Source organism: Dipodomys merriami, unplaced genomic scaffold (assembly GCF_024711535.1).
Source record: "Dipodomys merriami isolate MVZ:Mamm:240054 unplaced genomic scaffold, mDipMer1.0.p SCAF_27, whole genome shotgun sequence".
NCBI classification, from domain to species: Eukaryota; Metazoa; Chordata; class Mammalia; order Rodentia; family Heteromyidae; genus Dipodomys; species Dipodomys merriami.
The window spans coordinates 14000539-14028160 of NW_027204159.1; the positions used below are offsets into that span (position 1 = coordinate 14000539).

The 27622-nt window shown below is 38.3% G+C and overlaps 1 protein-coding gene across 8 annotated transcripts in view; it reads right to left on the minus strand.

The window, feature by feature from the left end:
• The window catches only part of Ppp2r2b (protein phosphatase 2 regulatory subunit Bbeta), a 437725-nt gene that overhangs the window by 312285 nt on the left and 97818 nt on the right, over positions 1-27622 (minus strand). For 4 of the 8 annotated variants that reach the window (XM_070036328.1, XM_070036321.1, XM_070036327.1 and 1 more), the window contains exon 1: positions 12894-12979. The exons of 2 other annotated variants lie outside the window; for them this stretch is intronic. The gene's annotated coding sequence lies outside the window, so the exon portion shown is untranslated. Of the gene's footprint in view, positions 1-12012; positions 12033-12893; positions 12980-27622 lie in introns of those variants that run through there. 2 more of the 8 variants (XM_070036325.1, XM_070036322.1) reach the window with 2 other exon arrangements.

A 27622-nucleotide genomic window follows, 5' to 3' on the forward strand; every position in this document is an offset into this window, starting at 1 on the left:
CTCAGTCCTGAATAACATTAAGATATTCCATTCCATGAGATGAATCTTATAAATGATCAGTTTTCACTCTCTGAATTCATTTCAGCCGGGTGTTACTATTTGCATATTCAAGCCTAATACAAAGTTTTCATCTTTCATTGTAAATAATTTCATTTTTATAGGCACCCCGAGATGAGGAGGGTAGTAGAATGTTTCATGTGGAATTTCAGAAAAATCTAGAGAGAAAGAAAAAAAAAATCTTAAAGGGCTATAGCATTTTAAATGCTAGCTTAATCATTTATGAACTGTGGTGGCCTCAATAGCTTATTTTTTATCCAGATACGAAAGCCTGGGTGACACAATTTTTGAATGCAAAATTTAGGGAGGCATTCACCCTCAGGGTTGTGCAAGTAGAGCGAGTATTTTCATAAGCCTGGTGTAAATATCTCCTTCCTTAAATGTGTCATGGGCTTGCAGCTTGCTTCCCTCTAGTCCTGGCCAGCCTCTCTATGAACCAACCACCTCACTTGCAAAAGGCCGCTGATAATAATAACTTCCTTCATGGTGGTGTGGTGGGGATGAGAGACAGTCATTCTCATAAAACCCTCCATTCACTCCTAGCATGCTCAATGGTGTGACTATTTATAACAGATTATATTGCATTATCCAGTTTGACCACATGGTCCCCAACCTTTCAGTAGTTTCTATGTATCTTTGTTATTTTTAAAAGAAAGTATGCAATAACTAACATATCCCCAAAGTCCAAAATAGTTTCTCCCTATGCACTCGTTATCAGTATCTTCTAATACTATGTCTGAAAGTTTTCCACATATTTTGATCACATTTTTCTATTGATTCCTTTCTCTTTTCTTTTCTTTCCTTTTCTTTCTTTTTTTTGGATGGTACTGGGATTTAAATTCAGGGATTTTGTACTTAAGCCAAACTGTCAAGCCTGTGTTGATTTTTTTTTTAAAGTAGTTTTGTGCTTTTGGCTCACCTGGCCTCTGACTGTGATTCAACTACCTCAGCCTCCTGAGAGCTAGAATTACAGATGCAATCAATAGAGCCTGGCTTTTTATTGGTTTCTTAATTGTAGTATGATCCATATCCTTTTGCCTGCCAAAGACTTTTGGCATAGGATGTTCCCATTCTAAAAGTGCTTTTACATCTCATAGTTTTCACATAGTTAATTGCTCCACCCTTGTATCTTATTTTAAGCATCATTTCCTTAGGACCCAGATCAAATCTGCCTGTTAAAACATTTTTTTAAACTTTCAAATGAATTGTAATTGGCACTTATGTACTATTTGATTCTTGCCTAGCCTACTGGATGTTTAAGGTCCAAGAAAGCAGCAATCCTTTTGTCTATCTCACAAGATGCTTAAAGTCTAAAAAAAAACAGAGATCCATTTCTGCCCTGATTTAAAAAAGCTTATATTAAGTTTCTCAAGAGGAGTATCCAATTCCCTAGTAAAGCGATTATCATTTGAGGAATCACTGCTTACTTCCTGAACAAGGGATCTTTTTGAGCAAACATGCAAAGAATGAGTAGGAATTATACATATAAAGTGTGTGCATTTGTGTGTGGGAATGCATGTGCCTGTATGTGTGTGAGCATGTACAATGACTATTCTGAGACAAAAAAAGACTGAGGAAGGATGCTTTGGTATTCTGCATATCTTCCTAACTGACATATTTCACAATCTCCTTCATTATTCATTTATTCATCTGTTCATTCATTTATTCATAGCAAACACGAACTCACTTCAATGTACAGAGTACAACCTTGGTATGGAAATATTATTGCTGAAGGTAACTAAAAAAGCCAAACTCATAAAAAGTGAAGTTCAGGCTGAGCGTGAGTGGCTCATGCCTGTAATCCTAGTTACTCAGGTGGCTGAGATCTTCGGATTGTGGTTCAAAAGCCAGACCAGGCAGGAAAATTCATGACTCACTTACCTCCAATTAACTACCAAAAAGTGACACACAGAGATGTGGCTCAAGTAGTAGAATGCTAGCCTTGAGCAAAAATGCTCAGGGACAGCACCCAGGCCCTGAGTTTAAGCCCCAGGACTGCCATGTTAAAAAAAAGAAAAGGTAAAGTTCAGTCAATTACAATTTTAAAAAATTATTGAAGGAAAGAATCAACAGGTCTTATGCTCTTTTGGATTACTGGGGATTTTATACAGATATGGTCTAGTCATGCCTTATAACCAACAAGTTCTAACCTAGAATGCAGAGAATGCTGTTAAAAAATATACTACCTGTTCAGCCTTGTAAGGCAGATATTGTCTGATTGCTTCTTTTCAGGCTATTCTTGGAATGCAATTGTCCTGCACTGTTCTTGTGTGCTCACAAAGAAAAGATGTTCTGAAAGCAATACTAAGTTTATAGTTGGTTAAAAAGAGTCTTTTTTTTTTTATTTCAGAAGCATAAATTTAAGCACTTGAAGTAAAAACAATGCTAAATAAGTGAATGTTCTTTTCATCATTATTTTATTATTCGGAGTAGAAGTACAGAGAGTTGGTGTTTATGGAGTGTTCATATGCAACTGATCTCCATTGAGAAAGACAGAAATGAGTCCTTGAGGCTTATATTATCTCATTAGTGTGATTGACATGGTTGTCCATCCTCTCAAACTAGCTTGACACCCAAGTCAGAAACATTCAAGGAAGTTCTCGCTTAGTAAAAATAGAAAGAATAGAAGGCCTCCAGGAAAGACTGAAGTTGTGTTTTCATTCTAGTTCTCTTTACTCTTTGATTCACTGCCTTTTCCAATCTATCACATAAAAATTATTCAGTCTCCAGGCTCCTTACACTGAGGACCCCACTAGGCATGTACTTAACCTGTTTATATCTATTTTAAAAAGCTGAAACAGAATTGGGACATGGAAAATCTGAGCAACTTGACCTTACTCCTTACTCTAAAGTAAATACAATAAATGTACTTTGGTGGGTACTCAGTAATTCAAGGTCAAGAGCCAAAACTACACTGTTGGATCCTTTAATGAATTAAAGTTTTAGGGTGACATGCTTAAAGGCAATAGAATTATCTAGTCCTCATTTACCTCCTGTATTTTATTGAGGTAGAATTAACTCATTGCGTTGTTGAGAGTTTTAGTTTGGGCAAACTCAATTCCAAATCTCCGAGGTTATAAAGAATCAACAGAGAAGTTAAATGGTAGAGAGCAGGTGGATTTGAGAGGGAACATTAACTATGCATATATGAGATCACAACAAATATAAATATTTAATTCCCAATATTTGAAAGAGAAAAAAGGGTTTCTTTGAAACTAGATTTCATGCATATGTGAATCAATTAGAACTCATGACATGCCTTGCACAAATCATTATTTCAGAAAATGACTGCAATAATTTAAAACCAATATTGACATTTTGAATGCTACAATGCTTTTGAAGGTGATTGCAGTCTATTTTCTCCTCCCCCTGAAAAGGGCCTTCCATCCTAAGCAAGATGAAATGCAAAGTGGAGGCATAAGGTTTCTGTCTGACATGGTTGTTTATGTTGAATACAGAGCAGTTCCCTCATGGGGTCCTGTGGGAAGCAGTGGTTTAGGGTGTTGCTTAATAACTACATCCTTGTACTGCACTGCAACCTACGCAAAAGTCACGTTAGAAAGTTAATGACGTTTGTTTTTCTACGTACCATTTGTCATCTCTCTTCATCTTTTACAATAGCATCTATTTACAAGTATCTCCAAATTTGATCTGGTAAGGATCACCTAAAATGTAATTAAAATCTGGGATCTGACTAGCCATTCAAATGATTTTAATTGAAGCACTTCATACACAAGTATAAATATAGAATAATGAAATCCATGAAAAGATATTGAAAAGAGGGAAGGGTTTAAAGGAGCAAAGGGGGTATATATTTTGTCAAAATATACTGTATTATTGGGTGGATATACCACAATGAAACCCTTTTTGTACTACTATTATATACTAATAAAAATAAGAGATGTAACAAAACAATAAATGATTAAGTAAAGCTGTTATTAATCAGCTTGGCCCTAATTTAAGATGACAAAAAATGAGGAAACTGGCATGAATAATGGTCATGTGCCAATGAATAAATAAGGAAATGGGTTTTGTGAAAAGCTGTTTGCTTTGGCTACATGCTAATTCAAACACAGAACAAAATAAACAAACAAGCCAGATTTGGTTGCCCAAAGCGGAGCTCCAAAGAGACCAAGTAGGAGCTAGCATGTCCCAGGTAGTGCAATTTAGGGCCTGAGGACTTAAAGTCCCTATTACTCAAAAGTATCTTCTTCCTATTCTCCACCTCTCAACATTGTAACCAACAGTAGCTTTCACACAAAAGCCATTTTCATAAAGGCATTCCAAATTAAGATGCACAAAATATTATAGAGTTAAAAATCTGGGGTGTCATCTCTCCCTTTTCTTTCACTTCTGGTATCAGTTTCAGAGCCAGTCTGATGGGACTGCTCACTACACTGCTCTCAAACATCCTTGCCTATTTTCACTACCCTCTGTCTGCTCGAAGCCATCCGTGTTTGTCATTAGCACAGTTGCAAAGGCCTCCTCACTGATGGTCCTCCATCTACTTTTGTCTCTCGAAATACCTACTACACTCTGCCAAGAGGCCAGAGAAAACATTTTTAGAAAATGTGAATCAGAGCATGCTGTTCTTCTATATAAAATCCTCCAAAGTCTTCCCATTGTGCTCAGAATAAAATAAAAATTGCTCACCCTGGCATTTAACTAAAAACATTCTTCCCACAGTCTTTTGCATGCCTCGCTCTTTTCTCATTCATGTATCACCTTTCCCTCCTACCTGATAAGTCTAAAGAAGTCAATTCTACACATGAGTGCATACACACACACACACACACACACACACACACACACACACAGACAGACAAGCAATGCACGTACCTCTCCCCTCCTCCAATTACTCTTTCTTTGTAACAGTGTGAAATTTCAGCAACCCCAAGCAGTAAATCTCCATCATGAAGATTCTGTTCGTTCCCCCTGAGTTTAGCTATCACTGTCAAGTGCAAACAAACAGAAGGAATATGCTCCAATCCTACATTTCCTATGACCTGTATTCCTTTTTGGTCACTGTTCAATGTGGTTCTGAGTTACTGCAATAGATATAAACCGCAAATTAGCTCTTCTTTTGCTAATTTGCACTTACTTGTCTTCTTGCCAATCTATAAAAATCTTTAAAAAAAACCCAAACATAATGAGGCTATTTTAATGCTGTTACTTACACCTCTCTCTTCCTATCCCTTTTTGCAATGAAACTATTTTTTTGGAGGGGGGAGGGGAAGAGATGGAAGAAGTTCTGGAGATCAAACCTAAGTTCTTGAACATGCTCTACCACTGTATGACATCCCCAGCTGTAAAGAATCTCCTCCAAGGAAACTTAAGGCCTCACTGCTCTGAATGCTTCTTATTCTTTCAGGGATGATTAAGTACTATTTAAAGGAATTGGATTTGTACGCTATGTGTCTTTCACTCTTAGAGACAATTTCTCTTCCACCATTAAAAGGAAAGCTCCTTGAAGTCAGTGCATTAGTTTAATATTGCTAATGGAAGCCAATTAGTTGATTCATTTTGAAATGGTTTATACAGCACCTGACTCTGGTTGAGACACCTTGCTCATCAAACACAGCATTATCAACAATTAACAAAACACATGCATGAAATTAAATTTTTTCAAGTACATTTGAGTTTTGAAAGTTCATTACAGCCTAGAAGAGTGAAAAAAGGAATTCCAACCAGATGTTACTTTTTTTTTTTAAAAAAAAAGCTCTTAGAGAATAAGCATAACCTGGTCTCATTGTACCTTTAATGAAATGATTTCAAATATGTAAGGCATGCCAACTTGCAGTGGCAGTCTCTGGTGTCATTCTTTGATCTGTGCTGCATATTGTCCTGCACTTCCATTATGTGTGTTGTTTCTTTCTTACTTGTAGTGTCTGTAGACTTTCTCACCAAGTTCCTGTCTAAAGATGGGGTAATTCCTGGTAGATATCTCTATATGAACCAGAGATCCAGGGGAATAAAGGAAGGAAGGGAGGAAGGCAGAAAAGAAGGAAGGAAGGAAAGAAGGACAAAGGGAAGGAAGGAAGGAAGGAAGGAAGGAAGGAGGGAGGGAGGGAGAGAGGGTAAGAAGGAAGGAAAGTATACTACTCATTGATGTCTAGCAGTTGTGTACAATTAGAAAATTCATTTTTAAAATCAGGATCTTCAATTATAGTGATGCAAAGAGTTAGGTTCAAAGGCACATACTTAATGGTATGGCTGGTTCTAGAATCCAATCAAATCATATCCTTTGCATTCTTTTAGAAACAAGGTACGTTATAAATTCATAATTGGTCACCTGGCTCCCAGTCAATATTCCAATACTAAAATGGCTGCCAGCCAAAGTCAACCACTTCAATTCTTCAGTCCAATCTTATCTCAAAAGCTAAATATAGCAAGATCTAAGGTGAAGGAAGGGCAACAACCTAATAAACTAAAAAAAAAAGAGAAGTTTTGCTTTTCCTGAGTCTTATTGGTACATGTGTAATCTAAGAATAGATGGGATTTAACAGTAGAGTGTCAAGTCATTTGACATAGATGTATTTAAGGCAACATGCCTTTGCTTTTCAGAAATACTGTCTTAAGTTTGGTGCACTGTGATCCTTCCTCCATGTCTTCTGCAACTCCTCATTACCATCACTGGCTTTCTTTGAAAGCATATAATCCAGTCCACCTGCATTTTTGTATGATTAGACTCTAGCAAAGAATCAATTATGAAATGACAGAACTGCCAGGAAGAATTATGACTTTGCGACTTAACAAGCCTGTGAATCCAAATTCATTGAGGAGGCAGCAAGGTGAAAGGAAAACAGGAGGAAGGGTGTGCATTCTTTCTTTAGCTTTGCACCTTCCTTCTGCTACTGGAGGATGTTTTTCACCTGTCTTTCTAGAACTCACATGGTGTTTGTTCAGTAACAAACGACCTCATCTCTTTCTGTAGGACAAGGCAAGATATTTACCTTTCATCTAAAGCTGGGAACAATAAGAATGACGACAATCTGGATGGTGAAACCTCCCAAATACTGAAAGTATGTATGCATGCTAAGCTCTTGCATACATGATTTGTGTGTGTGTGTGTGTGTGTCTATATGTTTGCCAGTCCTGGGGCTTGAACTTAGGTCCTGGGAGCTGTCTCTGAGGTTCTTTTGCTCAAGGCTAGTGTTCCACCACTGGAGCCACAACTCCACTTCTGACTTTTTGATGGTTTATTGGAGATCAGAGTCTCATGCATGGACTTTCCTGCCAGGGCTGGCTTTGAACCACAATTCTCAGATCTCAACCATCTAGTAGCTAGGATGACAGGTGTGAGCTTGTCATTGCACTCTTATTTAAATCCCGTAGGCACTTCTGTTGCCTTCAGAATAAAGCCCAAATGTCTTCCTGCAGTTTATGAGAGCTCCTGAGACTCTACCAACTATTCTTTCTTTCCTTTCTCCTTTCTCCCTCTCTCAACCTTATCTCATATGGTTTTGCATCTTTCCAAAATGCCCTGGTCTTACTATATTCCAATAATTTTATGTCTTTTTGAGATTTTGTGGTTTTTCTTAAGTTTGAGCCTTTAAATACACTCCCCATTCTATTCTCTATTCTTTACCTACTATACATGACACCTTTCTATCTGACCCTAATGTATTTTTTTAACCATTTTAAATATTTTTGTTATACTTGCATATGAATTTGAAATTCTGGCTCAATCAGAATTCTTTGGATGTTAAAGTCATAGTTTTTTAATATATATTTTTATTGTAAAGATACTATACAAAGGGGTTACAGTTACATGAGTAAGGTAATGAGCACACTTCTTATAAGCATTGTTACCCCCTCCTTTGTTTTTCCCCTACCATATGTAGTTTTCTAAAAAAGCCTGTCCACCTAAACTACCCAGAGTTCTGTCCTGTTGTTTGTTGCCCTGTTCCCTTTACTTCTAACAATGTTGGAAGTGACTTTTCCAAATCTAGATCTTCTCCTCACCTGTCGCAGATAAATCCTGGATAAGTGAATGAAAATCAATTACAGGCAAAATCTATATGTGAATATCCCCATGGCTTGCATGAGGAAACAGGGGAAGCAGAGTTAGATAACTTGACTAGGGATGAAGTGAGAAAATAGACAAACCAGGCTTTTGAACTCGATTGCTTTCCATGCACACAGTTACGCTCACTTTCTCAAAATGTCCTGCAGCCATCATGTGAAGAATAAAGAAAATGAGCATAGAATATTTATGTAGGAAATTAATTGAGCAGAGAAGTCTGCCTGGATTCAAGATGGTGATGATCTTTACAAGTACAAGAAGGAATCTGGGTTCTTTTGCGTCCTCTGTACCCCAAATATGACAGTGCACCTCTCTGAAATATGGCTTCTGCCATGCTTCCCTCTCTCAGCTACAGGCAGTGGTGGATAATAAGCAACCCATAGAGCTTTATCTTTAGTATTTCACATTCTTAGAGAGGTTTCCCAGGCAACAAAGACAGAGCCAGAGAGGCAGACAACCCAGTTCAACCATGCTCTGACATCCACACACTCTCCCATACTGACATCACCTTCAGAGTGGTAGCAACCAACTGCATTGACAAACTCTTTTAATGGGGTGCTGCTCAAATTATCACCTGGATACCATGTGCAATACCATACCCCAAAGTAGCCAGAACACTAGGCTCAGATTCTTGCCATGTGGTCAGTTTGGAGGCCTCATGTGTAAACTGCAGACTTTGTCAGAGTAGCAACTGTCTAGGTAAACAGTTTCATTCTAACTTGTGGCTTGACCTCGTCAGAAGTGAATTGTCCACTGCATTACACATTAATTAAAAATTTAGTTAGATCAGCTAGTTCTGATATAACTGCTTTTAAGTAGCTGTATGTCTGTTCATAACCTACTTAACATCTTTGTGTAGTGTGTAGGTGTATGTATGTATGTGCCAGTCCTGGGGCTTGAACTCAGGGCCTAGGCTCTGTGTCTGAGTTTCTTTTGCTCAAGCTTAGCACTCTATCACTTGAGCTACAGCTTTACTTTTAGCTTTTGGGTAGTTAATTGCAGATAAATCTCGTGGACTATTCTACTCAGGCTGGCTTTGAACCACCTGAATAGCTAGAATGTGAGCAACGGGTGCCAAGCCTATTAAACGTTGTTGTTGTTGCTGGTAGTGGTGGTTGTGGGGCTTGAACTCAGGGTTGAGCCTCTTTATGTTCAAGGCTATCATTCTACCATTTGAACCACAGCACCACTTTTGGATTTTCAGTGGTTAATGGAAGATAGAAGTGTCATAGTAGATATTCTTGCCCAGGCTGGCTTTGAACTGTGATCCTCAGATCTCAATCTCCTGAGTAGCTAGGATTACAGGTGTGAGCCACTGGCACCTGGCTTCTACTTAACATGTTAATTAGGAACTTACTCATTTATAAAATAAGCTGATAAAATACAAGTTAATTACCACTGTTATTTTTGGAAGGAATGAGAAAAAAGTATTTAAAATGCGTAATTTGTGGCACAAAACCAGTCTTTAAATAAAATTAATAGTAATTATTAGGGATTATTTGGATCTCTGAACAGGCAGATAGAATCTATTTGTTGGCTTAAGTTTAGTGGCAAAAGCAATCTGGTATCATCTCTGTTCCTGTATGAACTAGCAATGTGAGCTGCAAAGCTTTCTTCACACAGGCTGTCTTTGCCAGACACAAAAGCCTTTACCTGGCTGACTATGGTGGGAGGCACATAGTGGGTGTTGAAGAAATGTGTGCTGATTTCTCAACACCGGGAGGTACAGTCCTTCCAAGCTGCACAGAATCTGCATCTGTGAAGCAGTGCACTCACTCTCTGAAGAGTCATTAAATGAGCTGTTCGGATACTGCAGCAACCACATGTCACCTGATTGTTCTGTTCAGAAGTACTTTCCAACTGAGTTACCCCACAAGAGATGCTGTTCTTTGATACAGAATGGTATGTCTGGCCAGTCCCTACTAAAAGATAGTGTGTTGGTGTTTATGTACATGGAAAGAAGAAGCTGGATGCAAGGAGAGCGCCCCAAAGCAGGTCAGAACTTTCACCCACATCCTCCAGTCTCTAGTATAGCACTGTGCCCTATTATATGATGTATGTGTGTTGGGGGGTGTTGTGCATACTCCAGTCTCTAGTATACCACTGTGCCCTATTACATTATGTGTGTGTGTGGGGGGGGTTGTGCATGCTTACATGTTTGATACTGAATTCAACTGTAGTAGCTAGCTACCCCCATTGCAACAATGATATACTCGCAAGACACTATGTTGGAAATGAACTTGACAACTTCAGTGAGAGGGAGTAGGGGAGGTAGGGGAGAGAAGGGATAGTAAGAGAAAAACAAAGAAGGTAATGTTTGACAAGAAATGTACTCATTACCTTACTCATGTAACTGTAACCCCTCTGTACAGCATCTTGACAATAAAATAAAATAAAATAAAACAGGCCCACATCTTACTGAGTTTGATTAGAACATTATCCTTCAGGCATAACTTAATTCCCAGAAAGTATTTTATCTTTGGCCACCAAAACTTCTTTGAGAGAACTAAAATGGAAAATGTGCAAATGACTACTTGCTAAACTAACCCATTTCTGGCTGAACAAAACAAACTAGTCATTTCTAGGACACAGAGTGTACTATCTTAGCTCTGATCTCTGTTCTTAAATAAAAAAAATCCATAGGAAAGCCTAGAACAAATAACCTCTAAATGCTTATTTGCAAAACTAATAGCAGTGATGCATTAATATTTGTAAATTATTCAGGTTTTGCTCTTTGGAAAAACAAATGCTATGAAGTACTAATTAATAAAAGATATCATGTCTTATTAACGTTCAAATAGTTAACTACCACAATCGCAAATCCATCTGCTAAGTAGTCAGCAAACAAGACAAATGGCCGTGCTCGGTTAAACAGATTATCAAATACCTTTGGGAGTACAATCTAATAGCCCCAACTAAACCAGAAGCAAATGGCCTCTCTTTTTGCTCATGTGAACATGCTCCAGCATCTTCTACATGAGAGACAAGTACAGAGTCAATACAGGGCAGGGCTCACACCAGAACACATTCATGCATTGACAGTGCCCCTCCTGTCTGTTTCTCTTACATCTTTTGTACTCATGCTAAGATTGGATTGTCTGAGATGGACGCAAATGAATAGACCCAAAAGATGTCACCTAGAGGTAGATATAATCCCACCAACAGCAATTGGTGAGGCTTCTCAACAACCAACACATAGAAGAAATTTTATCCTCTGGCAAAAATCCCTGCCCTTTCATCTCTATTTCTCTACTGACATTCATTACCTGCACATATTTTATATTTTCTATGGACAGGCACATTAAGAACAGAGACCATGCCTTACTACTTTCTTCAGTACACAGAAACAATGCATAATAATTGTGATTACACTGCTCACCATTCCTGTAATGTTATGTGTACTAATCACTTGGATAAATACTTCAATGTAGGGGACTTTAAAATCCTTTCAGTGTTGTCACTGAATGTTCATAATGGCAGCTAGAAATAGGTGCATCTTTGTTTTTTAGAGAAGGCAACTGAGTCTGAGAGACCCAGCTGGGATTCACTCCTAGGTATGAAGGATTCTAAAGCCTGGGCTCTGAAACCCTATGGTAAACTGTACCCATTTCTACAGTGCCCAAGTCAGGGCCAGGTACACAGAACACAGTGTTCACTGTGGGGGGAATGAATGAATATTTTAATAGCTATCCATTCCTGCATCCCTTTGGGAGAGGACTAAGTTTCTATAGTTTCTGTCTTCCTTTTTTTTTTTTAGGTGCATAAGATGTCAAGGGTAGTACTGGCAATCCAACAAAGTTTCTTTACCTTTATCTATATCTATCTTTCTCTCTATATCTCCAGGGCTCTCCTTCCTAGTTCATTGCCTGTCAGGATAATTTTCACAACTGGGCATGATCTGGCTTTTCATTGACAACAGAGTTACTCACTTAGTAGGAGGCTATATTGGGTGGTAGGAGGCAGCCCAGTGTTTGTGACCTCTTCTCCCAGCTCTCTTCAACATCCTACGCTTTACAGTCCAATGGGGTGGGAGTTCAGGGCCTGGTGGCTACTGACTTCACAATATTCATGCTTCCTATTGGTGTTGTGGGCGTTTGTTAGTGTCACCCTCTCAGCACACCTCTACCTCCAGCCATGGCTTGAGGAAGTTCACCCATTCTCTACTCTAAAGCAGAACCTGGTGGCTTGAAGCCACTCAGCATGTCCCATTGTGATAACTGGTTTCAATGAGAAGACTCAGTTAAGGTTAAAAAGAAATAAAGGTTTATTTTCTGGGGCTTCTGGGCAACATACTTTCTGCATCAGAAAGTCTCATCAGGAAAGAGATTTCTTTCCTCATAATAGATGTAGAAGTGGAAAAACCCAGAAAGTACTGGAAATCATTTTGGAACTATGAAGAAAGTCAACAGTAACTTTTTTTTAATGGTATGAGGTGAGGGTAAGCATTCTACTACTTGAGCCAAGCATGATCTCTTTTTTGTTTTAGTCATTTTTCAGGCAGTGTCTCATGTTTTTGTCTTGGGGCCAGCCTCTTGACTGGTTGTCACCAGAGACATCAGCCACTAACAACTGGTCCAAATCTTGAAATTGCAAGGGTTTAAATCTATGTGACAGGCATCTTGGATTCTTTTCTTAAATTTTATTTTATTGTAAAGATGCTGTGCAGAGGGGTTACAGTTACATGAGTAAGGTAATGAGAACATTTCTTGTTGAACATTCTTTCCTGTTCATTTTTTGTTTTCCCCCAAACCAAGTGTATCAGTTGCGGGAAGAACCAGAGAGGGGTCACTTAACAGTTTCCAAATCTTACCTGGTAAAACCTGAGCAGAATTGGTCTGCATGATGTGGGGCCATGATCTTATCTAGTGCCCTAAAACGTGCTCAATGCTACGAAACCAGTTCTGGCCCCTTCTTTGTATGACAGTCACAAAGCCTGATTGTGAACACATGATGAGCTCACTGCACACTTCAACTAAGAAGTCATGGCTATCTTTACAAGCAGACAAGCTCAATCCAGCACAATCCCCATCAGACCCACTTGGGTTTTACAAATACCCAATGTTTTCAAATGAATGTTTAAATACCAGCTACTTAAATGTGATGAGACCTATAGTATGCTGTCTTGCTTACAAAGACAACTGCCCTTTGGTGCAAATGAAGGAATTACAGGTTGGAATGCAAAAGTTTCTACAACAAAGAGTAATTAGAATCTGTCACCTGTGGATGTGATAGTTTGGGTCTAATCTCATGGCCAGATCACAACTTCTGGTAGTGAAAGATGAGACCTTCCAAAATGCTGATCCTTTGGATACCAGGATGGTATAGGAGAGGGCAACAGGGAAAAGACAGCAGTGACTATCCCCCAAGGGAGGGTTATTCGAGTGAAAAAATGGGATATCATCACCTCTGGCTTGTTTATAGGGCCTGTTGCACAGGTAAACAACTTGAGTGTCACATAAGGTCATATCACAGGAGCCTTAGAAGGTTCCTTGGTTGGCTTGCTTTATTTATTTATTTATTTATTGTCGGTCCTGGGGCTTGAACTCTGGGCTTGGGCGCCATTCCCGCACTCTTCAGCTCAAGGCGAGTGCTCTACCGCTTGAGCCACAGCGCCACTTCTGGTTTTAGAGTGGTTTATTGGAGATAAGAGTCTCAAGGACTTTTCTGCCCGGGCTGTCTTTGAACCATGATCCTCAGATCTCAGACTCCTCAGTAGCTAGGATTACAGGCGTGAGCCACCAACACCCGGCTTGGTTGGCTTATTGATCTGCCCTCACCATCTTGAAATTGGAAATTCATTTTGAACAAGTGGTCTTACATTTTTATTTGACTTTGAGGACACAATTAAGTATATGATCCTGTTTGTTGTAGATTTGCACAAGGACAAAAAAGATACGAAATTCCAACGAAAACTTAGATTTTTCTAAGCCTCTTGTCCTTTTTAACTATCTTTTCCTCTTTGCCTTCTTTGTATTTAATAAATACTTTTATTATCAAAATGAACGCCAGGAAGTGGAAACAAGAAGTTGTTGTAGTTTTCTTTTCACCCTGTTGGTTCCTTTGTGTTTGGGAGGGTAAGGGAAGAACACAGAAACGGAGGGACAAAGGGTGAGCAAATGCAACAGTGGTATTCACTAGATACTATGTTGAAAATGAACTATGGAACTTGTCAGCAGGGACAGGGAGAAAAACTGGGAGAGGGTGAGGGAAGGTGTGACATTGTCCAAAAAGAAATGTACTCATTACCTGACTTTGTAACTTATGTAACCCCTCTGTATATCACCTTTATAATAACAATTTTATTAAAGCTGTAAAAAAAAAAACACAAAATCCTTTTACTTCTCTTGATCACGTCTTGTGCTTTTTGCATGATTTTCTTAGTAGTTGCTTTAGGACTGCAGTATTCATTTTAATGTATCACAATCCACTCACTTATTCTAATTAATTCTAGAAATAGAAACTTCCGTCCAATGCAATTCCATTCCTTCTTGCTGTTATTGTCATATACATTGCATGGAGGTTGGTTAGTAGAAGTATAAGTGTTAAAAGTACTTGTGATATGGCTTTTAAAGAAGTTGTTAAAATGATTAAAATATGTTTATGCAATCTTTCATACTAACTCACAAAATTATCATTCACAGTTCTTTTCATTTCTTCCTGTGAATCTGTGTTACCTTATGGTATCATGTCTCAAGGACTTCCTTCTTTCAGGATAACAGGTCTGCTGGCAACACATTTGCTCAGACTTTATCTAGGGATGCCTTTGTTTTGCCCTTATTTTTGAAGAATAGTTTTGCAAGAATTCTTTTTTTGTGTGTGCAAGAATTCTTGCTGGACATTACTTTCTTCCAGCTCTGTGGATGTGGCACTCTTTGGCCTTCTTACATCTGTGGCTTTAGATAACAAGTTGGCCTCATTGTTCAGACTGTGTTTGGTACTGATCTGTGATGAGTCCATTTCTCTTCTTTCTTTGATAATTTTTCTCTTTGGATTTGGCTTTCAGCAGTTTGACCATGATGTGTCAAGGTATAGATCTATTTGTGATCTCTTTGATTTTCTTTGAGCTTCTTGGATGTATGGATTACTTTTTCTTTGCTTTTTAGTTTGAATTTAAGGCTTTATGTTTGTGAAGTAGGCATTCTACCTCTTAAGCCACACTGTAACCCTTTTCGCTTTTAGTTATTTTTTTCTGGATAGGGTCTCCAGTTTTTGCATGGTTCATTTTCACAGTAAAGTTCTGAGACATCCTGCAGGGAAGTAATGAACTTAACTCTTCAAACATTTCAAATTAAACTCAAATATTATTAAGAACTTTCTATACTACATTGTATAAGGAAAATGGTTAGGGGCTGAAGTTGTGAGCTCCAGATTTGAATTTAGGCTTTGCCTTTTACAAGCATTACTTCATGTTTCTGAGTTTCAGTTCTTTTTATCTGTAAGAGGGGGTGACATCTGGGGTATGATTAAACAAGATAAATAAACAAGGTCTAGTACATAGCCAACACCCTATGCACCATGTGGTTCAGTCCTGGCTGACCTTAAACTTGTGATTCTCCTGTTTCTGCCTGCAGAATGCTATGATTAAAGGTGTGTACTGCCGCACACAGATCCAATTGACTTTTGTTTACTTGTTCTGTGTTTTTTAATGAAGCAACTATTTGACTATTATGTTCTTCCAGGCTGAGATGCTGGGGATATATAATAGTAATTAGTCCATGACCTCAGGTGACTTACATTCTACAGGCAGGAGAGATAGACTAGAGATACACTAAAATATAAACATTTTCTGATTAGTGACACTATTATGAGGAACATAAATCAGTGTCATGAACAAAGGAGAGGCAGACAGACTCTGCTTTAGAGTGGACAAGCCAGAGGGCATTTTTTGGGGAGAAGATATTTGCAGTGAGGTATCAGCCAAGTAAGGGTCTCTGGAGAATCAGAGGGAAAAGTATGACATGGGAAGTTAGCTTAGCTTATTCTGGGTTAGAGGAAGAGTCTGTGTAGCTAGTTATGGAAGTACAAGAGGGACATTGCATTTATTTTGTCAGTTGTGGGGCCTGACTCTGGGCCTGGGCTCTGTCCCCCAGCAATTCAGCACATGGGGAGCGCTATACCACTTGAGCCACAACTCCACTTCCAGCTTTTTCTGCTATGTGGTGCTGAAGAATCGAACCCAGGGTCTCATGCATACAAGCACTCTACCACTGAGCCCCAAGGGAAACTGCATCTTTGTAACTTCAAATCATAGCCAGACCTCCTGGGTCTTCATTTATGGGATAACCACTCAAGTTACATAAATATTTTCCCAAGAGGTGGGGAAAGAGTGGGAGAGAAACATAGTTACCACAGCCCATGAATTTCGGGGAGAAATGATCATCAGCCTACCTGAACAGGTTCCCCACTATTTACAACAGGAGCAATGAGGTTAAGTGAATACTAGTTATGAGCTCAGAGAGCAGGCCATGTGGACCCAATGAAGGGCTCACATGAACCCTTCATGAACCCCATGAAGAAAGTCTCATATGCAGGCCTTACTGCCATTGTGGTTTCCTTGACTCCTGCTGCTTTTATTCTTGTTAAAGCCCATGTTTATTCCTCTTAAGTGATTAGTTAGCCTACCATTTCTCTTTTATGTAATCTCTTCCTACTTTCTTCTCTTTGGAAGGCAGAGATCAATCTCAATCTCCTGTTTATCATCACATTATTCAGGGAAATGTTCATCAAATACCACATGCTATTCCTTCCTCCCCTCTGGTTCCAGAGCTTGAACTCAGGATCTTAGACTCTACCAACTTGGTTCATTTCTCCAGCTCTGCTTTTTGCTGGTTAATTGAAGAGGGAGTCTCTCAGACTTCTTCTGCCTGAACTGGCTTCAAACCATTCCCCTTCAAGTCTTAGCCCCTTGGAGAGCTAGGGTTACAGGCATGAGCCACCAGAGCCCAGCGATGCTTCTTAACCTGAAAAAGCTCAGTTGTTCATCTTTTCTAGACACAAAACCCCTTCCACATGCCCAGTGAATATCCATTTGCACTGGCATTCATTTGCCAAAGTAGACTGAACATTTCTTTATGGTGCCAAGGGTCATTTCCTTAGCTCTCTTCCCAGTGTCTGTAGCCTGCAAAGGGGAGAAAGTGATACCTGGATCTCTGCAATAATATATTTGGTCAAGGACAGAGGGATAACAATGTTTTGTGTGTGCATGCTTTTGTTTCCTATCTTACTGTGTCTGACAGCAGACACAACCTGTTTGTTATTCTGCTGCTACCCAGGGGCAATGAAGGTAAGAAGATTGCTGACCTTCTTGCAGCTCCGAGACAAGACTTCTTATGAACACATGGGGAGTCACCTTGGGCTGCCCTGTAGTAGCATCCTCCCCAACTAGCTCTCCTTTCTAAATAGACAGTGCTTTCTTGATCGAACTGAGCCAAAGGTGACACCAATTTTGTCAGGTTTTTTTTCTTCTAATGGTGACTTATTCAGATGTAATCCTCCTTCTTTTTCAATTTCTTGGCTTTTGAGATATTTCAATATTCCCAGGCACTCTAGCAGAGGACACGCAGGAAGCCTTGAAGAAGAAATTCAGGCCACAGTTAGCTTTTAATTAGTGTAGGAGAAGCTTAGATGAGTGGTAGAAGAAATGAAAATTGCCCAAGTAAGGTTGGGGAAATTGCTATGAGTTTTAATTAGCTCTACCTTAGCCTGGGTCTCTTCTACCGTAGCTAATTGAGTTGACATACATCGGAAAAATATCTGAATTAGTTTAATGACTCACTAATAAGTTGTTTTCTTAAGTGTTTGATTCAGACTATTATTTACAAGAGACCAGTGCATGTGAGCACACACGTGAGCATATATGTGTAGATGTAAACTGTGGTCTCTAATAGTTCATCTAGGACTGGTTATTTGCAACCATCTGGAATATTTCCTGTTCTTCTTCTTTAGGCATCAAGTGCATTTCATAGTCTTCTGAGTCTTCCTCACTATGTTTGCTTGGTTTGCTCTAACCCTTTTACTTGTTCACTATTCACATGCCATCTTTTTTTTCTTTTTCTTTTTCTATTGCTTTTTTCTTCTTCTACAAGCTCAAGATCACACCCATAGAACTGGGATTTTCAATTCAAGTCCTTTTTGTTGTTGTTGTTCTAGAGTTTATCCAGTTATCAGCCTGTCCCTCAGGTTTCTATCCTAATTTAAAGGACAAATTAAATTACCTAAGACATCAAATCTTTGGACAATGTCATGAAATACAGAAGAGTCCAGGTGGGTAAATGGTTCACTCTGCTGAATGCTTCCTTAAGCACTCCCTACTGAGATCATGATAATCATAGTCACAAAGCATCAAGAAAAAAAGACCAGGGGGCTGGGAAGGTGGCTCAATGATAGAGCACTTGCCTTGCATGCTCGAGGCCCTGGGTTTGATTCCTCAGCACCACATAAGAAAAAAGCCGGAAGTGGCGCTGTGGCTCAGGTGGTAGAGTGCTAGCCTTGAGCTGAAGAGCTGAGGGACAGCGCCCAGGCCCAGAGTTCAGGCCCCACGACTGGACCCCCCCCAAAAAAACAAACAAAAAAAAAAGAAAAAAAGACCACCTAGTGTATGCCAAGAGATGCTGCAGGCTGAAGTATATCCAGAGGCCCCTTGAGAAAAAGGCAGGTAGAGAAAGCCATATCCATCAAGGATATTACAGTCCTCACAGGATAAAAGAAAGCTTGAGAACTGGAAGGGCATCTGGGAACACTGCCTCCCTACCTGTTACAACACTAGGCTCCCAGAAATGTCCACATGGGAATTATATTGTATGCCGTTTTCATTACAGCTGGTTGTATTATATCTAAATCCACCTATGATTAAGAAAATCTGTTATTTTCTTTTAAAATAAGAAAACGGCTTTTGCTTCTGCAGCTCAGATTTCAAGTAAAAAAGATTGGAAAAATAATCTCATGTGCTTCTAACTGGATGAATTGTTTGCTTGTAAAGTTATTTCTTAAGGTTTTTTTTCTTTCAATTAACATGTTAGATCCTTAAGGAGTACCCTGGATAAATGCCCAAGTTGATCTTTGGTTAAGTAGAATAGCAAAGTCTGCATCCAGGGAATACAATCTTGTGATTAGGAAGCAGGTCAATATGGCACCTTAAATATCCTTTGAAAAATAAAAGACTTTTTAATGATTCTTCAGGATTTGTTTCCCATTTTCCACCAGATAAGCATTTTGGCTAGATTCAAAAGGAAACACAAAACAAAACCCCAACAATAACAACCACCTTGAGATACTATTAATGATTGTTTTGTTCAGAGATATCCACTTCAGGGAGATTAAGAAGAATCCAGATAGAAGCAAAATGAAACACATGTAAGAGTAAGTGGCTTATTGTGACAAATGGAAGTGCTGAGGTGCCCTGGAATTAGAAGAGAAAAAAAAATGTGTCTGCAGAGTTGGGGAATTGCTTAGAGGAAGCTTTGCCTCAAAGAATGCACAGGCCACTTTGTGTGTTTAGCTGTTTCTCAAATTGTAAAACTACATATTTGAAAAGTTGCATCCTATTTTATCAAAGATATGAGTGAAATCAGAAAAGAGTTGTTTTAAAAGGTAGCAGGTATGTCAACAACGTCAGTACTAATTGTTGCACATTTTTTTTCTTTTCAATTTTCCAAGGGGTAAATTGGCATGTTTATCTTGGGTATGGAATTGTGTAGACAGTGGCACCTAAGATTGGTGTGCATGCTCCTACTGTGAAGCAGCCCTACTCTGCTAGTAATCAGTGATTTAGTCATCCAAATGTACTAATAGTAAACAGGACAGACTTAGACACAGTTCTTAGAGTACTTAGAGCCAGCCTCTCTCTCCACTAACATGTCCTTTGTTGAAATCCTAATCTCTACAGTGATGGCATCAGAAGGTAAGGCAATAGAAAATTATGTTTACTTATGGGAAAAGGTCCAAAGAGATCCTCACCCTTTTCTCTCATGTGATGACACAGCTAGGTGGCATTGTATCTTTTTTTAAAAAATTATTTTATTGTAAAGGTCATGTACAGAGAGGTTACAATTATGTAAGTAAGGTAATGAGTACATTTCTTGTTGAACAGTGTTACCCCTTCCTTCATTTTCTCCCATTTTCTCTCCCTTCTGACTCCCCTTGCCCCCTAAGAAGTAAAGTTTATTTCTACCATAGTGTCTTGTGAATATGTTGTCGCATTGATTCACCCTTTGTCCTTTGTGATTCTCTTTCCCTTCCCCAAATAGATAAATGTATATACAAGACAGGGTACCAAAATAAAAATGGTGACAATGGGATAAACCAAAGGAAAAAAAATGAAGGAAAAAAGAAATAATCTCACACAATATACTAAAAACAAAAAACTCTACTGTTTTTATATCTTGCAGTTTATTTCAATTAGCATTGTTTCATATGGTCATATGTATATAGATAGTGAGCTGTTGTGATCCTCTACTGGAAGATCATAGATATATGCCAATTACTAGCCAAATAAGGGAAACCATGGAATCTATGTTTCTGGCTTTCTTCGCTTAATATGATTTTTCCCAAGTCTTTCCATTTCCTAACAAATGGGGCAATGTCATTCTTTCTGATGGAGGCATAGAATTCCATTGTGTATATATACCACATTTTTACTATCCACTCATCTACTGAGGGGCATCTGGGCTGCTTCCATATTGTAGCTATGTTAATAACAAATCCTGAAATTAATAACCATCTCATGAATAAGTGGGATAAAGAATTAAAAAGAGACTTCTCAGGAGAGGAAATAAGAATAGCATAGACATGTGAAGAAATGCTCAACATCTCTGGTCACAAAAGAAATGCAAATCAAAACCACGTTGAGATTCTACCTCACCCCAGGTAGAATGCCTACAATCAAGAAATTTAATAACAACAGATACTGGTGGGGATGTGGCCAAAGGGTATTGTTGGTGGGAGTATAAACTTGTTCAACCACTCTGGAAAGCAGTATGGAGGGTCCTCAAAAGACTAAACATAGAGCTCCCCTGTGACTCAGCAATCCCACTCCTGGGTGTTTACCCAATCACAAGGCCACACTAAAGCTACCAGCACAACCATGTTCATTGCAGCACTGTTTATGAACCATTAAGCAGATCCTCACTGGACACACCTTGATCTTAGACTTTCTAGTCCCTGCAACTTTAAGAAATAAGCTCTTGTTTCTTGTAAGTTACCTGGTTTATGGTATTATAGCAGCATGAATGGACTAAGACATCATGCACTAAAAATGCAACAACTATATAAGACACATTGATGTTTGGTCAATTGTAGGGGAGGACCATGTATCTCTAGGAGCAGCTAGTGGGGGCTACCCCACTGAAAACTGTCACAGAATAAAGGGACATTTTGGCCAAAGCTTTAACATGTGATCCAAGTGAAGGAAGGTTGAAAGTGAAATGGGAAGGAGAAGCAAAAAGGAACTAAATTTGGTAGGTCTCAGGTGCTCTGTTTGGAAAAGGGTAGAAAATAAAACATGACTAGAATAGGGAGCAAGTCTTGAAGCAATGTCAGTGTGAGATCTTCTTAGTGTCAGATGGAACAAGGTTTGATTTTCAATTCTGAACTTTCCAAGTACTGTAATTTAGGCAAATCATTTGACCTTACCTATATAAGCAGGTTATGCCTAATTCATAAGTATTGCTTAGAAATTAAACAGGCATTTCATGTGGCAAGTTGGAGGTATGCAACAAATGGGAATGATGGCGATTCTTTTTACCATAACACAAACATTCCAACAAAGACTGATGTTGCAGAGAAAGGAAGTCCTATTACCATCAATTTGCACATGAGAAAGACTAGATATGTTGACTTATTGGGGTGAGTGTCTTCCTGATGTGTCTTAGTTGCTTATTCTTTATAAGAGTTTTGTCCCATCCTTAGTTCCAAGATGACACATATTTTCCAGTATAAACAATATAATCACTTGATGAAATGCCATTTTAGATTTTCCAATTTGCACATTAAAAACTGAGATGGAAGTAGAAAGTTACTACTACTTTTCCCAAACAGGATATAGCTATTCAGGGCTGGAGCAACCTCATCCTTGCATCTTGCTGTTGGAGACACCATCTCCTTTTTCACTTAGAGTATGTATATATGCTACTGCTATGGAGCATTCAGTGGACATATGACTACCATCTACTGTGACTGTGCTATGGAAAGATAGAAGGGCTTTGACAGAAGAGAGATGGAGCTAGAAAGTCTGGGAAGGAGATGGTCATGTGGATAGCATGGGGACAGAAGATTCCCTGTGAGCTAAAGTGAATCAGTTATTTCACCATCATGCAGGCTTAGGAAGAGGATGTCTTCATAGAACTGCACGCAGCTCCCCATAGCTCTTGCATATCTGAGACATATGAACAGATGATCTGAACTTTGTCTGTTTGGCTTCTGCATGGCTAATTTAAAAAATTATTTGTATCCTCTTGGCTTATTCCACAAAGGTTTTGAGGTAAAATTCATTATGGTTTTTATGCAATGACCCTCCTAATTAAGTGTTTCTCAGCACTGTCATGTTTGTCTTTATATTCCCTGAGCCATATGCAGAGAGACTTGAATAAAAGTTGAACTGAATTTACATATTCTGAGCTCCCTGTAAGTAGTTAGCAAGGGCAACTGGTCCTAGAATCTTGGTGGGTGGCAGGGAAAACTGGACCAACATGTTCATAGTGCTTAGTTTGAGTTACCATACTTCATAGAATCTGAAGTGTCACTAAATTAGAGAGTATTCTGTTACTTTATGTGTTACTAAGGCAAAAAATCCTGAAAATTAAGCTATAGTACAATTTAATCATCTACAGCAATCTACAGATCTACAGATGCAATCTGATTTCAGATATATTTAATGTGGTGGCAAAAAAGTGTCATTAAGGGGAAAACTCACAATGATAATACTTTTTTTTTCATCTTGAATAGTCAGAAATTCTAAAACACAGGGAGACTGAGGAGAGCAAGAAGGCAATTCCTTCCACAATCTCAACCCCCAAAGATGCTTCAAACATTTAGACTCAGCAATTGTATTTCTTGAAACTGAACCCGAAGAAATAGCCTAAAAGTTTATGAAAATGTCACCACACAGTTTAATACAGGAAGCCATAAAAGACAAAAAAAGAAATAACTTAAAATCTTTATTATATACACATATAGATTAAAATAACAATAAATATTTACATAGATGGATGTAATTTTTATATTGTTTTCTATTTTCTATTTTATTTTCTATTTCTATTTTATTTTTAAAACTTTTTAATTTTATGTTTTCATGTTTACATATTTGCTATTTTATTCATATATATTTATTAGTTATGTATTTTATGCAATATTTGGTAGAATCCTTTCATCTTGTGTTTTAATGATCACATAGTGAAACATTGCTATAGGATAAAATTACTACTGTGAATGAGATTACATGTACATTGATATCTACCATGTACATTGATATTTACATGGGAGTAAAATCTTCAATTATATAGAACAAAATGTTAATGAAAGGTTGTTTGGATGAAGTGGTTTTAACTCATTTTTATCTTCATGCTCTGATTTTTTGGAAACTGGAGAACTAAACAGTGGTTAACAGATACTCTGCAAGTATGTAGTAGAAAATGAACATCTTGACCTAGAAACTTTATTTTCTATAGTAAGACTCTCTGATTGTTTTCAGTTGAGCCCCCTTCCCCTTTAAAGGGCATAGAAAAGGTTATTTGATTCCCAATTGGAAATGATACTTCATCTCCTAGAGCTTTCCTTCAAAAGTTGATGTCTAAAAATGAGAAGACAAGACCCTCTGGTTGCAACTATGCAGAAGGTCAGGGGAACTTGAACTTTATGATGCAAGCTCAGCCTGAGGGAAAGCAGGCAACTCTGAACTCATGCAAGACAGGCGGTTCAGGTCCTACAGATGGAAGGGAGCAGGTTGGTCAGCTGTCTAGCTGAGGCCACAATTGTTACCGTGGAAAAATGATAAACTGTCTAGGTCTAGCACTACAGTGCTGCAAATTCAGTTTTTTTTAAAGTTTTTTTGTGTAATTCTTCCTAAGCAATGCCATTTTCTTATTTTCAGAGTTATAAAAATTGTATTGACTTCTGTCAGTTATTCAGGAGGGATTTCATTGCTATATTTATGATGTCATTTCCTAAAACATCTGGGCCAAGACCCCACTTCAAGGATGAAGTATTACCTTTTGAATATTTATTTATGAAGTATGCATGTCTTCCCAGTTTATACTGGAGATATTTATTTTTAAAATTGTCAGTCATAGAATCCTTATTTGAACAGAAAAGGCTCTAACTCTACATTATAGTTATGTATTTTATTTCTAATCCAATGAGGTGCTATTTTGATATAGTTTTTCAATATAACTGTATATTTCATTATTTAAAGCTTTCTCAACATGGATCAAGATACATTATACTCATAAATTGACATGTTGAATTGAAACCCCTTTGTGTGACTACTTAAAGATAATATTTTACGAAATTTAATACAAGATAAGCTGTCAGTATATTTCTAACATTAAAAATCTAATATTCCTTTAATTTAAGGCTGAGTTCATGTAAAAATTGTTTTGTGATTAACTTTTCTTTTTTTCTTTTTAGAGTTAAGATTGTCATTTTTTGTCAGCTCTGCAAGATTTAAGGTATTTGTAATATTTGAATATTGACATTCTCTCTCAACCATCTATCACCTATCATCTATCTCTCTCCCTTTTTGTACATGGCTACATGGCTGTTGTAAGCTGACAAAGTAAAACAAAGGTTTCAATTGACCAGGAAGCCTTGGTGAAGAATTGATGCTTAGCATTTGGGCAGAAAGGTATGAAATTAGGCACCTATGTTTTCTCTATCTGAATTCCTGTCTTGTTCCTGAGCAGCACTTCACACTGATAATCTAGTATTTTATTACTAGCTTTGCCAATCTCAGTGGCTCACACTTCTGTTCTCTGACCCAGCTTTAACTAACCACAGTTCCCATCTACCTGACCAGGATAATCCACTCAAGTGCAAGCACCTGTCCAAATCTAATAGCAAGAGAATGCTTGGGAATACTTGTGTATGAACACTGAGAAAGGAGGATTTTCCTCTTCTTTCATCTTTGATTCTGAGCTGTGGGAACACAAGTCAGAAACTAAACTCATGTGTTCTGGCCGACAGAAGTGCATCCGCAGAAGGGGAAATAAGGCTGCCTCCCAAGGAGAGTGGGGCTATGAAACACTGAATAAGTCCTCAGAGACTGGATGAAATTTAAACCTTTTGATTTCCTAACAAAATATGTTTCTTGTTGTTGGCATTAAGATTTCTGGAGTTGGATTTCTACCATTCAAAAATGTCCAAGTTCTTCATTAATCCTTGGCATTTTGCTTGCCTTCCAAATCACATTAGGTACATGCACACACATTTTATATATGTGGAATTGAGGTGCAGTCAGTTGATTCCTCTAATGTAATAGCATTCAAACAGGCACAATTTTGTTAAAACAACATTAGAGGGCGATTACAGCCCAAGACTCCATTTTCCCTAATCTGCAGCCCCTCCTCATGGAGTGTATCCACTAATTCCTTTGCTCTAATGTTCAGACTCTGGCTCTAAACTAGCACACTTCTTCATTCCTGGTGCAAGCAGATCTTTAATTTCATTGTCCAGGCCCTAACACAGAAGAGTCAGGGTTCTCTCAGAATCTCTGAATTATAATTCCACACCATATATCAAAATTAAATTTCTAGGTAGGTCAGAATTAAAGATTCTGGGTTAAACAGCTCTGTGTTTAATACCTAGTACTGAATTAAAAGCTAATCAACAAAAAAGTTCAAAGAATAAAAATATAAAATAAGGAACATAGAAGCCAAAGTTATAGATTCATGTTTACTATTTAAAGATAACAGAGAGAGCAGTTTAGGACTTCTAAAAGAGAACATAGTAATAAATATTCATAAATTTAAAGCTTTAAAGCTAGGCACAGGTAGCACATGTCTGTAATCCCAGCTACTCAGGAGATTGTCTTAGGATCACAGTTTGAAGCCAGCCCAAGTAAAAAAAAAGCACACGAGACTCACTTTCTTGTTTCTTGTTTCTAATATTATTATAGACCACTCAGAAAGTAAATGATGCTATAAAAATTGCAGTAAGATTTTACAGAGATCTAGGCTCATTTGAGAAGGCTGCTGGAATACAAGTCATCCTCCACCTTCCTTTCTCCCTCCCAAACAAATGCCATATGTCCGTGCACAATGTGTTTCTGGCTCACTGCTATGTGGTTGACCTTCCATACTGGAAAGTTGCCAAAACACTCAGGACGTAATTTTCTCTTCAGCTCATTGTTACAGTCATATTTAATATCACTGAGAGGAAAAAAAATGAAAATGCTGACAAGCAGGCCTGGAATCTTTACAGTAGTCCATCAATGAGATAGATCTTTGGAGGCTGATATTTGTGATGGTTTTCAGAAGTCTTTGTAGAGGCCATGATGCTTCTGTTGCCTGGGTGTGTATTTAGAGCCACTTCAGCATTTACATCATCTGTAGAGCAACTAAGGAATAAGATCTTTTCACTTTCTGTGGAATATACAGAATATTCACTTAAGTCCTGATAATTACATTGGATGAAAAAAAAAACAGTCTAGAGACAGCTATGGCATGCTAGAAAGGTAATCTTTTAACTACCTCTACTTAGTAAATAAAATTTTCTCTCATAAGTAGAATAGTTTTTGTCTTACTTCCCCTGGAGCTGCTGCGTAAAGTACCAGAAATTTGGTGAGGAGGGGTTGTAAAAGTAGAATTTATTGTCTCATGGTTCTGGAAGCTCCCAGTCCAATCTCAGGCTCTGAAGCTTGAGCCTGTAGAGGAAAATTCCTCCTGGCCTCTTCCAGCTCCTGGTGTTTACTGGCAGTGCTTGGCTTGTAGACACATCTCTCCAGTTACGTTGCTGTCTCCATGTTTACGTGATCCTCTTCTTTCTGTGTCTCTTCTTCCTCTTCTTTCCCTTCTTCCCCTTCTTCCCCTCCTTCTTCCCCTCCTTCTTCCCCTCCTTCCTCCTCCTCCTCCTCCTTCTTCTTCTTCTTCTTCTTCTTCTTCTTCTTCTTCTTCTTCTTCTTCTTCTTCTTCTTCTTCTTCTTCTTCTTCTTCTTCTTCTTCTTCTTCTTCTTCTTCTTCTTCCTCTTCTTCTTCTTCCTCTTCTTTTTCCTCCTCCTCCTCCTCTTCCTCCTTCTTCTTCCACAGCATAATGAAAATTCTAATGTGGGTTCAAAATCATCTAAAATCAAAAGATACTTTTGGAAATATTTCAGTAACCTTAAGCACTTAAGTTTTTTGTATTTTTTTTATCGTAAAAATGCTGTACAGAGTGGTTACAGCTACGTGAGCAAGGTAATAAGTACATTAAGTACATTTCCTATTGAGCATTGTTGCCTCCTTCTTTGTTTTCCCCCTACCATCCCTTCCCTCCCACCTCCACAACCTCCCCAAAGTTCATTTGCAACATAGTGTTTTGTACATCTCATTGTTAAGATGAGTCAACCTGTAT